We start from the raw sequence: 16,424 nt of genomic DNA, 5'->3' as shown, positions 1-16,424 counted from the left end.
CGCCACCCCCAGCAGACCCCACACCTCCCTCCTCAAGAGCGCGCCGCGTGCTCGCGTCGCCGGCGCCGCGCCGCGAGCGCGCGCCTCCCCGCCGGCCCCGCACAGCGCGCTGCGCCGCGGCCGCCTAAAACCTCCAACTCCGGACGCGGAATCCGGCTTCCCGCGAGCATGCGCAGCGAGGGCGCCCTGATGATGCTTTTGGAAAACTCCGCTCCTCCGGGTCTTTGGAGCGGTCGAGAAGAGGTAGAGGGCCAGCCAATGGGAGAGGGGGGCGGGGCCCGAACCTGTGGAAGGGGCGGGGCTGCCGCTGAGATTTGGGAAGAGCCTGTTCTAAACTGGAGGTAGGTGCTGCTGACCTGACTTTCCGGTTCGGGGCAGAACCCGTGAATGACCTCAAGTTAAGTCCTCGGGACACTGGCGTTCTTTTGTTGAATGCTTTACAGCAATTATACTCCTTGACCTCAGTATCTGACTTAGAACCCATTGCAAGAGTAAATATTGCATTTAACAGATTAGATGATCATAATGGAAGACTTTTACTTTATTTTTATGAGTAATCAAAACATTCACTCCCCCTACTCCAGTATGAGTACAAAGATAAATCAATACTAAGCAAGTGCGTGTGTCAATGCAACAAATTCACACAGCAATACCATGGAAAAGTGTCTATTATTCCCATTTATACAAACGAATCAACTAGTCCGGAGGAGTGATGTTGGTACAGTGTATTGCATTTAGAAGAAAGGCCACCCTGCAAATAGAAGTCAGTGGTGACCACATTACTCACCAGATGACCTGGTCTTCTACTTAAGAAGTAATAAAGGCCTTTGAGCACGGGTTTCTACAATTTTTGCTTGATTTCCTCACCCAAACCCCACAAATTACCTACATCCACACCAAAGCTTATTAGTTTTCCTTCTGTCTAAAAAGCTGGGTATCCCTGCTCCTCTCCAAAGCAAACCTCTTTACTGTCTGCTCCTTTCTGTGACCCCCTCAGCATGATCATGTTTTAAGTATTTTCTGTTGTAAATTTTTCCTTGACTTTAAAACCTGTTTCTAGTTCACTCTCTTCTTCCATCCTAATTAAGCTTTTAAAAGAATTGTATACCAAGAACAACATCAACACCCCATGAACAGTTGTAGGATTGAATAACTCTTGATTGAATGAATGTACATTCTCTTCCTCTCCATTCCATCAGTTTCTACACACTGAATTCCTACCAGGGTTCAATGTACAATAATCCACTATGATTATTCTAAAATATACATCTGAACATGTCACTTCACTGTTTAAAATCTTTCATTGGCTCTTCAGAGCTTTCAAGAGAAAGATTAACATGATCTTCAAGGCCTCTTTACTCTTGCATGCTTGGTTCCTCTGTCTTTGGGGTTCAGAGCTCTATCTTCAGAGTTTCCTGATTGTGTTCACTGATCTCTGCTGTAATGAGTACTGATTCTTCTAACCTTTTCCTCACCATTTTGCTGGTCTAATCCCTTTAAAAATAAATTCAGGGCGCTTGGGTGGCGCAGTCGGTTAAGCGTCCGACTTCAGCCAGGTCACGATCTCGCGGTCCGGGAGTTCGAGCCCCGCGTCAGGCTCTGGGCTGATGGCTCAGAGCCTGGAGACTGTTTCCGATTCTGTGTCTCCCTCTCTCTCTGCCCCTCCCCCGTTCATGCTCTGTCTCTCTCTGTCCCAAAAATAAATAAAAAACGTTGAAAAAAAAAATTTAAAAAAAAATAAAAATAAATTCAGGAACATGCTTACAAGTGCAATCTCTGATACTACATACGCATACTCAGCAGAGGTCTGCACTCCATCTCCAGGATGCCTATAGACCTCCTTCCACTTCCTGCTCTACTCTCTCATGTTCAGCTCCCCTGAGTCTTAGTTTCCCCTTGGTTTACTTCCATTCAGAAGCTCCTAACAGTCACCTAGGCCCCTAAATTGATAGCCAATATTGAACCAGCTTTTCATTATTCAACATTTCTTTGGTTTCAAATGAATACTATTATAAATAAGTATCTTTTTATAAATCATTGTCTTTAGGGCACCTGGGTGGCTCAGTTGATTAAGTGTCCAACTTCAGCTCAGGTCATGATCTCACAGTTCGTGAGTTTGACTCCCACGTAGGGCTCTGTGCTGACAGCTCAGAGCCTGGAGCCTGCTTCAGATTCTGTGTCTCCTGTCTTTCTGCCCGTCCCCTACTCACGCTCTATCTCTCTTTCAAAAATAAACATTAAAAAAAAATTTTAAATAAATCATTGTCTTTGTCCTTACTTACTCTTAGTTTAAACTCTTAAAAGTAATCAGATGTGTGAACACTTTTAGCCCTTTTGAAACACATTGGCAAGTTGCCTTCCAGAAAGAACATAGGCTTGGGTGTCACATTGCCTGGGATCAAAATGCATTTCTGCCACCCAGGAAGGCCACATTCAGACTTCCATGGGTCTTTGTGGACCTCTTCCTCCATAAAGCAATATCAAAAATTACATTCATAACTACATTGATATAATGACAAACATATTAATAACATTAATATTATGCATTAAAACATTTTATTCAACCTAACCATTCATTTTTTTCCTTTCTGATTTTAAAAGAAAATAAAACATTTTTATGGGCCCCTAAAGTATGGCAATCCTGAGGCACCATGCCTACTGACAATTGGATAAGTCAATTTTGCTGCCACCTACAAACTATGAGATTTGGCCAAATTCCTTCATCTGACAGTGCCTTAACCAGAAAATTGGTATAATGCTATGTGATGTAGTAAAAAGCAAATGAATTGCTACAAATTAAATACCTAAAATTTTGTGGCACATAATCAATAAATTACTGTTGTTACATTGTTATTATCAATTTTCCCAAAGCACTGCTTGAGAGTATATGATTGTCCTTCACTGTGCCAAAGTCATGACAGTATATTTTCATATGTGTAAATATGTATCCTACTGTTAGTCCATTGTTCATTTTCTTACTGGGGTATTCACAAAAAGGCAACTTATATGTATGCAGATATTGATCCCAGATAAAACGATTGACTTTTTCCATATTTGTTTTGTTCTATTATTTGTTGCTTCACAAGTCCTTTCTCATCCTTAGATCATATCATTCATCTATCTTTATATTTTTCTACTTGTTTGATAATTTCAGTTTTTTCATTAAATAATTTAATCCTTTCAGATGTATTATGGAATGATGATCTATTTTTTATTTTCTCTGTGATCTTCCCCAGCTTGTTTGTTAAAGAATCCTTCTCCAACCATTATTATTTTAAAATATGCCCACAAATTTATTGATATGCCTGCCTTTATAAAGTAGAGACTCGGGGCGCCTGGGTAGCACAGTTGGTTAAGCATCCAACTTCAGCTCAGGTCATGATCTTGCAGCTTGTGAGTTCAGGCCCCACGTCAGGCTCTGTGTTGACAGCTCAGAGCCTGGAGCCTGCTTTGGATTCTGTGTCTCCCTCTCTCTCTGCCCACCCCCCCCCTCAAAAATAAATAAACATTAAAAAAATTTTAAAAGTAGAGACTTATTAACTTCCAAGTGAATATGAGTTGTACTCAGTGACTTGCTTCTAATGGATACAATACAGCAGAAGTGACAGGTAGTTCCAAGAGTAGGTCTTAAAAAGGTATTATGACTGCTCCCTACTCCCTGTCAGTTCACTTGCTCTGGGAAAGGCAATCACCATGTCGTGAGGACATGTCAGGTAACCTTATCAGATGCCCACACAGCAAGGAATAGAATATCCTGCCAAAACCCAGCAAGGATCTGAGCCTCCTGCCAATCTCCATGTGATTAAATCATCTTGGAAGCAGTTTCTCCAGCCACAGTCAGGCATTTAGATGATGCAAACATCTTGATTTCAACCTCATTAGAAAAGTTGAGTCAGATCCCCCAACTAAGTCACTCTCAAATACCCAACCCATAGTAACTGTGAGATAATAAATGCTTATTGTTCTGAAGCACCAAATTTGAGGGATAATTTGTTACACAGCAATAGATAACAAATACACTAACCCAGTGGTTTTCAAGTGGGGACAACTTTGCATCCCAGGTTCATTTGGCAACGTTATGAGACCTTTTTGATTATCACAACTGGTGGAGGGGATAGGGTGAGAAATTTTTTTGGCATCTTGTGAGGAGAGACCAGAGACTGCTAAATACCTTTTGGCACACAAGACAGTACACACACACATACACACACACATACACATGCACGCACACACCGCAGCAACAAAGAAGTATGAGTCAAATGACAATATAGTGCCAAAAGTGAGAAACCTTGCACTAACTTGTTTTCCCTGCCCCTTAAAATTCCCATCTTTCATGTGTACTTGTGAAAGAGGTGGGTTTGCTTCATATCCTTTGCTCATTTGGGTGCTGCTTCACCTTATTTTATCCCTGATCCTTAACAACCACCAATCTGCTTTCTGTCACTGGATAATAATTTTACTTTTTCAAGGATTTGGTATATATGGAATCATTCACTATATACTTTTTTGTGTCTGGCTTCTTTAGTTCAAAATATTTTAGAGATTCATTCATGTTGTGTGTAGCAATGTTTCTTCTACTTTACTGTTCACTACTATTCTATTCTATAGATTTGCCAAATTTTTAAAATTTTTGTTCTATTACCATGGATATTTTGTTTATTTCCAGTGTTTGGCTATTATGACTAAAGATTCCTTGAATATGTGGCTAAAAATCTTTGTGTTGACACATGTTTTTATTTTTCTTGGGTAAATAATGGCTAGGAGTGGAATTGCTGAGCTGTATGGTAAGTTTATATTTAACCTTATAAGAAATTGCCAACCTGCTTTTCCAAGTGGTTGTACTATTTTACGTTCTCACCAGCAGTGTATGTTCCAGTTGTTCCATTTCCTCTCCAACACTTGGTAATGTCAGTCCTTTCTGATCTTAGCCATTCTGGTAGATGTGTATTGGTGAGTCATTGTATTTTCTCTCATATTTCACTGATAACTAATGATGTTGAGCATCTTTTCATTTGCTTATAGATCATTTGTATATTTTCTTCTGTGAAGTGTCTGTTCAAATCTTTTCTCCATTTCAAATTGTTTTTATCTATTCTATATATATTCTAGATTGTGAGATATGTATATGTATAAAATCTTTTGTCACAGATTGTGGCTTACTGTGGTGGTCAAACCATATATATAGACATCTGTAAACTATATGCCCATCCAAGATGGACCCCATTGATCCCGGCCTCCCTGTATCAACACTCTTATAGAGTCCCTTCCCCTATATAGCTGACCTGTGTGACCAAGAGGAAATTGTCGAAATGATGGTATGTGACATCTGAGGCTAGGTTATAAAAGAGATTGCAGCATCCAACTTGCCCTCTTATAGTGCTTGTTCTAGAGAAACTCAGTCTTTAGAAAGACCCATATAGAGTGGAACTGAGACCTGTCGATAAACAGGTAACAGCAACTTGCCAGCCATGGGTGGTACCTTAGAAGTGGATCCTCCAGCCTCTGACAAACTTTAAGATGACTGCAATATGGTCAGCCACACAAGTCACAAATTTTTGATCTACAAAAACTGTGAGAGATAATGAATGTTTATTTTTGTTTACAACCACTATGTCTTGAAGAATTTTTTTACACAACAGACAAACTTGCATTTTAATTTTTTAACAATGTCTTTTAAAGAACAGTTTTTGATGAAGTTCAATTTATCAATTGTTTGTTTTGTGACTTACACTTTCTATGACATATTTTAGAAATTTTACCTACTCTAGGATAATGAAGATTTTTAATATGCTTTCTTCTTAAATTTTATACTTTTAGCTTTCATATTTTGATCTATAATACATTTATGATTAATTTTTGGATATGTTGTGAGGAAAGAGTCAATGTTAATTTTTTCACAAATATATGCAGTTGTTTCAACACCATTTGTTGAAAAGACAATTCTTTCCCCCATTGAATTACTTTGGCAACTTTGGTAAAAACTCAATGTCTATTTCAGGACTCCTATTCTGTTTCATTTAACTATATGTCTATCTTTATGAAAGTATCACACTATACTGATCACTGTAACTTTAGAAAGACTTGAAAATCAGCAACATAAATATTCTGAGTTTGTTCTTTTTTCTCACAATAAGTTTGACTCTTCCAGATTGTTTGCATCTCCATATAAATCTGAGAAGTAACTCATTAATTTTTATTTTTTTTAGAACATACCTACAGGGGTTTGCTTGGAATAGTGAGTATGTAGATCAATTTAGGAAGATTGACCTGTTGGTAGTATTTCATCCTCCAATCCCAGGCATAGATTTCAGTTTATTTAGATGGCCTGTAAATTCTGTTAGCAATATTTTGTATTTCTTATAGTGTTGGTAATCCATATACTTATCCTTAAATATTTCATGCTTTTGATGCTATTATAAATGATGTTTTAAATTTCATTTTCTAATGGCTCATAGTATTTTTAAATTGATTTGAATATTGGCCTTGTACTGTGAAACTTTTGCTAATGAATTTATTGGTTCTACTAATACTTTACAGATTTCTTGAGAGTTTTCATGTACACATTCATGCCTTTGCAAATAAAGACTTTTATTTTTTCCCTTTTCATTCTGTATGCTTTTATTTCCTTTTCTTGCTTTATTGCACTAACACATCCAGGACAGTGCTGAACAGAAGTGGTAAGAAAGGACATCCTTGCCTTGCGCCTGATTTTAAGGAAATTATTCAGAGTTTTACCATTAAGTAATATGTTATACATACATTTTGTTTTTCGTGTGTGCCCTTTACCAGGTTGAGGAAGTTCCCTTCTTTCCTAGTTTGCTGAGAGTTCTTATCATGAATGAATGTTAAATTTTATCAAATGCTTTAGGAGGGAGCATCCATTGAGATGAGCTTTTGATGGGTTCATCTTGATATGAACTCATCCTGATACAGTGGGTTAAACTGATTGATTTTCAAATGTTAAACAAACCTTACATTCTTGAAATAAACCATTTTTTACCATGGTGTATTAGACATCTTATATGTTGCTAGGTTCTATTTGCTAATTTTAAGAGATTTTAAAGAACTTAAGTTCATTAAGGATATTGGTGTAGTTTTGTTTGTTTGTTTATAATGTCTCTGTCTGGGTTTGTTATCACAGTAAGGCTGGCCTAATAAAATAAGCTTGGAACTGTAACCTCTTTATCTACTTTTGTAAGAAGTTGTATAAGGGGTGTCTGGGTAGCTTAGTTGGTTAAACATCTGACTTTGGCTCAGGTAATGATCTCATGGTTTGTGGGTTTGAGCTGTGCTGACAGCTCACAGCCTGGAGCCTGCTTCAGATTCTGTGTCTCCCTCTCTCTTTGTCTCTCTCCTGCTCATGCCCTCTCTCTCTCTCTCTCTCTCTCAAAAATAAATAAACATTGAAAAATTGTTTTTAAAAAGTTGTATAAGATGTTTATTATTTATTTCTTAAATGTTTGAAAGATTTTACCAGTGAAGCTATCTAGGGCAGGAGTTTTCTTTTTGTGAGAGTTTAAATTATGAATTTAATTTTGTTTGTAGATAAAATACAATTCAATTTTTCATATCTTCTTGTGCTGGTTTTGGCAATTTGTGTTTTTCAAAATGTTTTTCTATTTCATTTAGGTTGTCTGATTTATTGGCCTAAAATTGTCCGTAAGATTCCCTTATTATTCTTTAATATTTGTAGGATTATAGTGATGTCTTATCTGTCTTTTTCACTTCATCAGTTTAATAAATGTCCTCCAGTTTGACTCATCTCTTCAAAGCAGAAGCTTTGATTTCATTAATTTGTCCATTTTCTGTTTCATTTACTTTAGCTTTCATCTTTATTATTGCCATATTTAGACTTATTTTGGGTTTGTTTCCTCTTTCTTTTCTAGTTCCTGAAAGTGAAAGTGTACATTATTCTTTGGGATCTTACCTTTTTTTTTAAAGTATTTATTTATTATTTTAGTAATCTCTATCCCCAACATGGGGCTCAAACTCACAACCCTGACCAAGAGTTGCATGTTCTTCTGCCTGAGCCAGCCAGGCATCACAGGACCTTACTTCTTTTCTAGTATAAGCATTTGGAGCATAAATTTCCTTCTGAGTACTGCTTTAGCTTAATCCTCAACATTTTTATATAGTTTATTTTCATTAGTCCTAGGTATTTTCTGATATTTTATGTGATTTCTTCTTTGGCCCATGAGGTATTAGAAGGTACGTTGCATAATTTTTAAATATTTGGGAACTTACCAGATATCTTTCTGTCATTGTTTTCTAATTTAATTCCATTATGGTCAGAGAACATACTCTATTATTTCTATCTTTTAAAATTATTGATGCTTTTTCAGCCCCCAGCTTCTAGGTGAATTTTTCATTTGGACATGAATAGTGTATTTTCTGCTGTTGTGGGGAAGAATGAAAATTGTTCTATAGATGGTTATTAGGTCAATTTGAATGATAGTATTTTTCAAGCATTCTGTAGCTTTAGTGAATTTCATCTACTTGCTCTATCAATTACTAAGAGGAATATTGAAGACCCTAACTGTAATTGTAGGTGTACCATTTTTGCCTTTGTGTTCTGTCAGCAATTCATTCATGAATTTTGAAGGTCTATTATTAGGTGTATATACATTTAGGATTGTTTTATCTTCTTTATTACAAAATTCCCCTCTTAATCTGTTAGTCTTATTTGTTTTGAGTTAATGATAATATTAATTTACCCACTCCAGCTTTTTTATGATGAGTGTTTGTGTAGTATCTTTTTCCATATTTTACCTTTATGTATCTGTATCTTTATATTTCAAAGTAGTTTTGTTGTAGACAGCATTGGTTGAAACTTGATTTTTTTTTTTTTTTTATCTAGTTGGGACAATCTCGCCTTTTAATTGGAGTGTTTAGACAATTTAAATTTAATGATTTTGAAACAATGAGCTTTACATTTATTTGTCTTTTAAATTTTCTTTATTTTTGCACCATCTCTTCTTGCTTCTTTCCCTTCTTTATCTGCATTACATTGGATTAGATGAGTATTTTTTAATGTTTCATTTTATCTCCACTACTGACTTATTAGTTATAGCTCTAAGTTGTTTTTTAGTGTTTGTTTTAAGGCTTATAGAATACACCTTTAACTTACACAGTTTAAGTCCAAATAATATTATACTGCTTCATATTTAATGTAAGAACCTTATGGCAATATACTTCCATTTCTCCCTTCTTTTTCTAAGTGCTATTGTCATAAGTTTAAGCTCTGCATGTTATATCCTCTAAAATACATTATTAGCATTTTTACTTTAAAGAATCATTTTCCTTGGGGTGCCTGGGTGGCTCAGTGAAGTGTCTGACTTTGGCTCAGGTCATGATCTCATGATTCATGAGTTTGAGCCCCATGTTGGACTCTATGCTGATGGCTCAGAACCTAGAGCCTGCTTCAGATTCTGTGTCTCCCTCTCTCTTTGCCCCTCCCCTACTTGTGCTTGCACTCTCTTTCTCTCAAAAATAAATAAATATTGAAAAATTTTTAAAGAAACTTTTTTCTTAAAAAATAAAAAAGTTTTGTATTTACCCACATATGTATATTTCCAGTGATATCCATTTCTTTGTGTGGATCTGGATTACAAATTGATTTCAATTTCCTTAAGCCTGAAAGTCTTCTTTTAATATTTCTTGTAGTAAAATTCTGCCAATAATTATCTCAGATTTTATTTGTCGAAAAAAATTTTATTTCACTTTCATTTTTTAAGGATTTTTTGCTGGGTAAAGAATTCTACTTGGCTTGCTTTTTTCCCCCTACTGTTTTTTAAAGATGTGCTTTGTCCTCTGGCTTTCAGTTTCTGATGAAAAATCTGAAATAATTTAAACTTTTTGTTTCTCTGTAGTAATACACCTTTTTGTTGTTGGGGGGGTTGCTCCTTTTTGTTATTGTTTTTTTAAAAATATTTTTATTTATAAATGGTTTTGAGCAATTTAATTATGATGTGTCTTTATGTGATTTGCTCTGTATTTACCCTGCATGAGGTTTGTTGAGCTTCTTGGATTTGTGGGTTTATATGCTTTATTATATTTAGAAAAGTTTGGGTTGTTATTTCTTCAAATGCTTTTTTCCTGCCTCCTGTCTCTCTCCTCCTTCTAGAACTCTGATTACTCATATTGTAATTAAACATATATAACATATATTACATAATTACTGTTTAATTACTGCTTTTTTGTTGTTGGTATTTTAATTAATTTAATTAATTTAATTAAATTTAATTGGAGACTTTTTTCTGTTTATACTTCAGTTTGGATGGTTTCCATTGCTCTGTCTTGATTTTTACTTTTCTTTTATAATATCTAATCTACTATTAAGACCATTTAGCAAATTTCTTATTTCAGATATTATATTTTTCAACTCTAGAAAGTATATTTGACTTTTAAAAAATGTCTTCTTTCTTCATTGTATTTATTTTTCCTTTAAATACTTTAACAGGTTTATAGTAACTCTTTTATCATTCTAGTCTGTTAATTCCATGATTTATATAATTTCATGTTTTTTCTATTGACAGATTATTCTTCTGGTGTGAGAAACATGTTTATGCTCCTTTGCATGTCTGGAAATTTTTTATTGCATGCTGGACATTGTCAGTTATGCTTGCTGAGTACTGGCTTGTTTTCTAAGAATGCTAAACTTTGAAACTTTCATATATTAGCTAAGTTACTTGGTAATCAGCTAGATTCTTTTGAATCTTGTTTTCAAGCTTTTTTTAATGGGATGATTTAGAGTAGATTGTACTCTGGGTATTCAATAAGGCTCACACAATCTGGCAAAACTCAAACATCTCCAAGCTGTTTGTGAGCTTTGAGAAATATTCACTTTATAGCTCCCTGATCCATCTTTTGTCCAGCCTTGGAGAGTTTCACCTTATGCATGTGTCAATTGTATTCAATAGCAGTCTCAAGGGGGCTGCTATGCAGAATTCAATATCTCTTTCTTCATGAAAGAAATATCGCTTTCTCCTCTCCACTTCTCTACTCCACAAAGTCCAGTAATCTTTCCGAGCTATATTTTCTATCTCTTCAACTCAGAGGGTTAATTTCACCTTAGTATCCATTCAGTCTTTCCCTACTACTACTCCTGAAGCATTAAATTCCCAAGCATAAATTGTTCAGTCCACAGTAATGTCCTGGCACTCCTGAAGTTCCATCCATGTTAGTTTTTGGTCTTCCAAATCCAGTAGAATTGTCTCAGAAGGTGATATGAGCTTGGTACTCAGTCAACTGTGGCCATGAAAACTCCAATACCTTCACTTTGGATGGTCATTTCACCAGTGTGATTTACACACGTTAAATCTTTTTATAACCCAGGAAGTGGTTATTAGATCAGTCTCACACAAACACTCATTTCCATGTATGCATGAATACACATATAAACACATGTATACACACATGCACTCATCAAGGACAAAATATTATCAGGGCTGTAAATACATAACTAAAACATTAATTTAGTAACAGTGGCTAACACTTTTTGAGAATTTATTGTGAGCCAACAACAGTGAAAAAAAAAACAAACCCACTTATATGCATTATCTCATGTTCCTCATATGTAGTATGAGGTTTAGAGAATTTGAGTAATTTGTACAAAATCTTACATCCAGTACCAGATGAAGTCAAACTTGACTACAGGCAGCCTAACTCTAGAGGTGGAGTTGGTAAACTATGGTCTGCAAACTGACATGCATTTTTGTAAATGAAGTTCTATATCAAGACAGGCACATGCTCATTCACTTTTGTAGTGTCTATGGCTACCTTTGAGCTACAATGGCAGAGGTGAGTAGTTTCAACATAGACTGTATGATATACAAACCTCAAAATATTTATTATCTAGCCCTTTACAGAATAAGTTTGCTGACCCTTCTTCTAAAACATAAATTAATTACTCCATAATTTCAAGGCCATCTCCCTTGCTACCTTGCGGTAGCTTTTCATATCATTTTGCTGACCATGTATATTTTCTCATTCATTTTCTCTGCTTTCAAAGTATATTTTTCAGTGGACCAAAAATAACCCACCACTAAGATGTATATACTTCACTTTAAAAATGGCTGTCTCCATCCTCTAGAATGAAAAGTTTTTAAGAGCAGATGTTTTGTCTGCTATGTTCACTACTATATCCCCATTGCCTAAGACAGAGCCTAGCATAGAGTAAGTTCTTAGATATGTTACTCTTAATGGATGATCCTTTGACTATACAAAGTTACCATCTGATTAAACTCTAAGGTAAAATTTATCCCTCCCTTGCTAAACCTATAAAGAAAGGTGTGTTCTTTCTTTCATTTATGCTGTGTTTTCCCACTGATTCATAATGCCACCTTTAAAAATTATTATTATCATAGGCTGAATTAACCCAGTTGTCTGTTGAGGCTGGCTCACCCTTTGATATTTAAATAAAATTGTTTCCAACCCCTTAGTCAACATTCTATGAGAAGTCCAATCTCACTCCCAAATTCTCTGAATCCCCAAGGGAATATTTTCACATGATCTCTTCTTGCTTTATGAATCAGATACCAATTAACTAATGCTTTTACACACATCTCATCCTACATGGCTGGTCTCTTCTCTGCTTCACACTAGACATGAATTTCAAGACACATACAAACACATGTATACAACATCCCACCCCTCAGAAAAAGAAAACCTCACTCATGTAGCATTCTTCACTGATAGTTAAAGGGAGACAAAGGGGATTTTCATGTACCAATGAAAACAATTTAAAATTTATCTTAAAAACTCTCTGCTCTCAAAAAGTCTGCAGCCAATCTATAGCCAGGAGTTTCTCATTGACCACCTTTCTACAAGCATGGTGATTTTCTCCTCTATTCACTCTCTTTTCATCAAATTTGTCACTTTTTATTTTTTGGGCAGAGTAGTTTGTCTATCTCTTTGTTACATTATCTTCTTCCAACGTATGCCCCTAGGGTCTCATCTTTTACCCTACTGCAATATTGATATCTTTCTCAACACAAGGATTTTTTTTCCCAAGAGAAAATGTTAAAATTAGGGTTGGTTTTTTTTTTCATTCCAGTAAACAATAATCTATTTCTGGGCCATCTACTCTCTTCCTTTTATCTATCTTTCTATTTTTGCAACCATTGGTATCACACTTTTAATTACTATAGCTATAGGATATGGTTTAATATCTATAAACAGTGCTAATGTACCAAACGTTTAACAACTGGTAAGGCACAAGCATGAATCAAATGAACTGAGCAATCATAACAGAGGGCTGAACACAGATCGCAGGGTATAACCATAGGGTGTATGTACAGGCTACCTTTAAGGAAAATGTTCATTATTCTTCCTTTTCAAAATTTCTAGTTTTTTTCTCACATGATTGTTATTATCAGCTATATTGGTACTTTTATCTAATAAAAAAAAAAACTCATCAAGAGTGCAGTTGGGATTGCACTAAACCGATAGATTAATTTGAGAAAATAAAAAGCCAAAACCATAAACATTCTCCTGACATCTGAGAAAGGCAGAAGGGCTGGAGGTTGAATCAATTGCCAATGACCAATGATTTAATCAATTGTGTCTATATAATGAAGCCTCCATAAAAACCCAAAGGACAGAGATGGGAGGGATTCTGGTTGGTGAACGCATGAAGATTTGGAGAGAGTGGCATGCCTGAAGAGGGCATGGAAGCTCCACACCACTTCCTACATACCTTGCCCTATGCATCTCTTCCATCTGGCTATTCTGGAGCTATATTATTTTATAATAAACTGGTAAAATAGTAAGTAAAATGTTTCTCTAAGTTCTGTGAGCCACTCTTGCCTATTAATCAAACCCCAAAAGGGGATCATGGGAACCTCCAGTCTAAAGCCAGTAGGTGAGAAGCACGGGTGACCACCTGGACTTGCAAATGGCATCTGTGGAAGAGCAGGGGCCATCTTATAGGGCTCACCTCATAACCTGTGGGATCTGATGCTATCTCCAGGAAGATAATTTCAGAACTGAGTTAAATTGCCAGACATCTTGTCAGTGCCCCCTGAGAATTGGAGAATTGCTTGGTGTTGAAAAAAAAACACACACTGGAATTGTATCGTAGATTTCCTTATAGTGATATATCCTCGCATTCCTGGATTCGTTTTTTCTTGTTTGTAGTGTTTTTATATTAAACAGTCTATTGAAAGCACTTGACATTTTAGGCTACCCTCTTCTGAGAGGCCTTAGAGTGCAGGGAATACTAATAGTCTTAACTGAGGGATTCGTTTTTGTCCAATAACACCAACACTTAACAATAGCTGAGCAGAACAATGATAGGGTCTAGAGCCAAAGACGTTCATTTAAAAATTAGCCTGGGGCACCTGGGTGGCTCAGTCCGTTAAGCATCTGACTTCGGCTCAGGTCATGATCTCAGGGTTTGTGGGTTCAAGCCCTGCATCAGGCTCTGTGCTGACAAAGCCTGGAGCCTGCTTCGGTTTCTGTGTCTCCCTCTGTCTCTATCCCTCCCCTGCTAGTGCTCTGTCTCTCTCTCTCTCTCAAAAATAAATAAACATTAAAAATTAGCCTGTAGCTTCAGACATGGCCCGGAATAAAGGCTTTGCCAACAGGTGATGAAACGTGACAATGGTGGGATTAGACACCCCAAGAGAGATACAGGTAACAGAATGACATGGAAACAAAGAGGCTTTATATATATATAAAAAAAGCAGTAGTCAGAAGTAATGAGGTAAAAGTAAAAACAGGTAAATGGAAGTGGCAGTGAGATAGAAATAGTCATTGCACAAGCAGAGATAAGTTTAGCCATATGGGAGAGAACCTAGAGTAAAAAGCAGCAGATACTTGCTGCTGAGGGACAACAGGGTGAACAACACTCTGGCTGGATCACTGTAGTTGCAGAGATATAGAGCACCTAAGCATCTTGAATGACATTCCAGTTTTTCTGGAGGCCTGACCATATGACTGTTGAGAAACCGTTTTTGCATATGTTCCCATAAATCAACTCAAGTTAACCTACATGTGGCTTTTTTGCTGCCAGAAAAACCCGACTAATGCTATTATTTTCTTAAAATATTGCTAGATCCAATTTTCTAGTTTAAGCAATTTTTTTTCAGTATTCATTTGGAAGATTTGGCTATACTATTTTTTATGTGCGTGTGCATGTATCTTTGTAGGTTATGTTGTCTTTTTGTTACATCCTATTTTCTTCTTTTTTTGCAAAACGGTTTTATTCATTTTTGAGGGGGGGAGGAGCAGAGAGAGCGGGATAGAGGATTTGGAGTGGATTCTACACTGACAGCAGAGAGCCTGATATGGGGCTTGAACTCACGAACAAGCCGCGAGATCATTACCTGAACTGCAGTCAATGCTTAACTGACTGAGCCCATCAGGTGCCCCCATCCTATTTCTTTCTTTAGTGGACCCTCTATATTATCTGTCTTAACAGTTGTGCTTTTCTGGACTTCACAAAATTACTTGAAATTTATAATTACTATTATTGCATAGTTTACCTTATGTTTAATGCGAGTATGTCAGATGGAGAATATATTTTTAAAAATCTATACTTTTGTGAACCTGAGTGTCAAATTCCAAACACACCCTGCAGTATATTTAAAACCCTGCAGTATATTTCTTAGAGAACTTTACTTTCTGAAGTATTCTGAATTCATTATATGGAAATGTTATGCAATTTCTCTCATACAGGTTTTTAAATTTTTGTGTCATTAAAATTTTGCAGTAGGTTCAGGAATCCAGGTGTCCATAGATGGGTTGTATTAATGGCTTCACTTAATGACTTCTTTGAATCCACAATGTTTGTCCCATAACTTTATTTTTGTAAAGTTTATTTATTTTGAGAGAGACAGAGAGAAAGAGAGCATAAGTGGGAGAGGGGCAGAGAGAGGAGAGAAAGAATCTCAAGCAGGCTCCATGCTATCAGTGCAAAGCCCAATGCAGGGCTTGAACTCACAAACTGTGAGATCATGACTTGAGCTGAAACCAAGAGTCAGATGCTAAACCAACTGAGCCACCCAAGCGTCTCTGTCCTATAACTTTAACGTTCCTCTTACTCTGACTATGCTTGAGCATGTGACGTGCTTTTGTCAATAGGATGTTAGCCAACATGACACAAGCAGAGGCTTGAGTGGTGCATGTACTTTTTTGTTGCCTTTTTGCATGACTGGGCCTGCTCACTATTCCCCTCTGCCGTGCTATGAGAACATGTCTGGCTGTTCTGCAGGGAGGATGTGACAGGCATGTAAAACAAAGCTAAGTTGTTCCAGACATCTGAGCTAGGGCGATACTGGTTCAGCCAATTGTCACCCAGCCCTCAGGTATGTGAGAAAATCTAGAGGAGATCAGAAGATGCTTCCAGCTAAACCTATTCAATATTGACAACCTGCAGTGAACTAAATAAATGTTTATTATTTTAAGACACTGGGTTTCTTTTT

The sequence above is a fragment of the Felis catus genome, chromosome F2, assembly GCF_018350175.1.
Source record: "Felis catus isolate Fca126 chromosome F2, F.catus_Fca126_mat1.0, whole genome shotgun sequence".
Taxonomy (NCBI): Eukaryota; Metazoa; Chordata; class Mammalia; order Carnivora; family Felidae; genus Felis; species Felis catus.
This window is presented reverse-complemented; position numbering follows the sequence as displayed.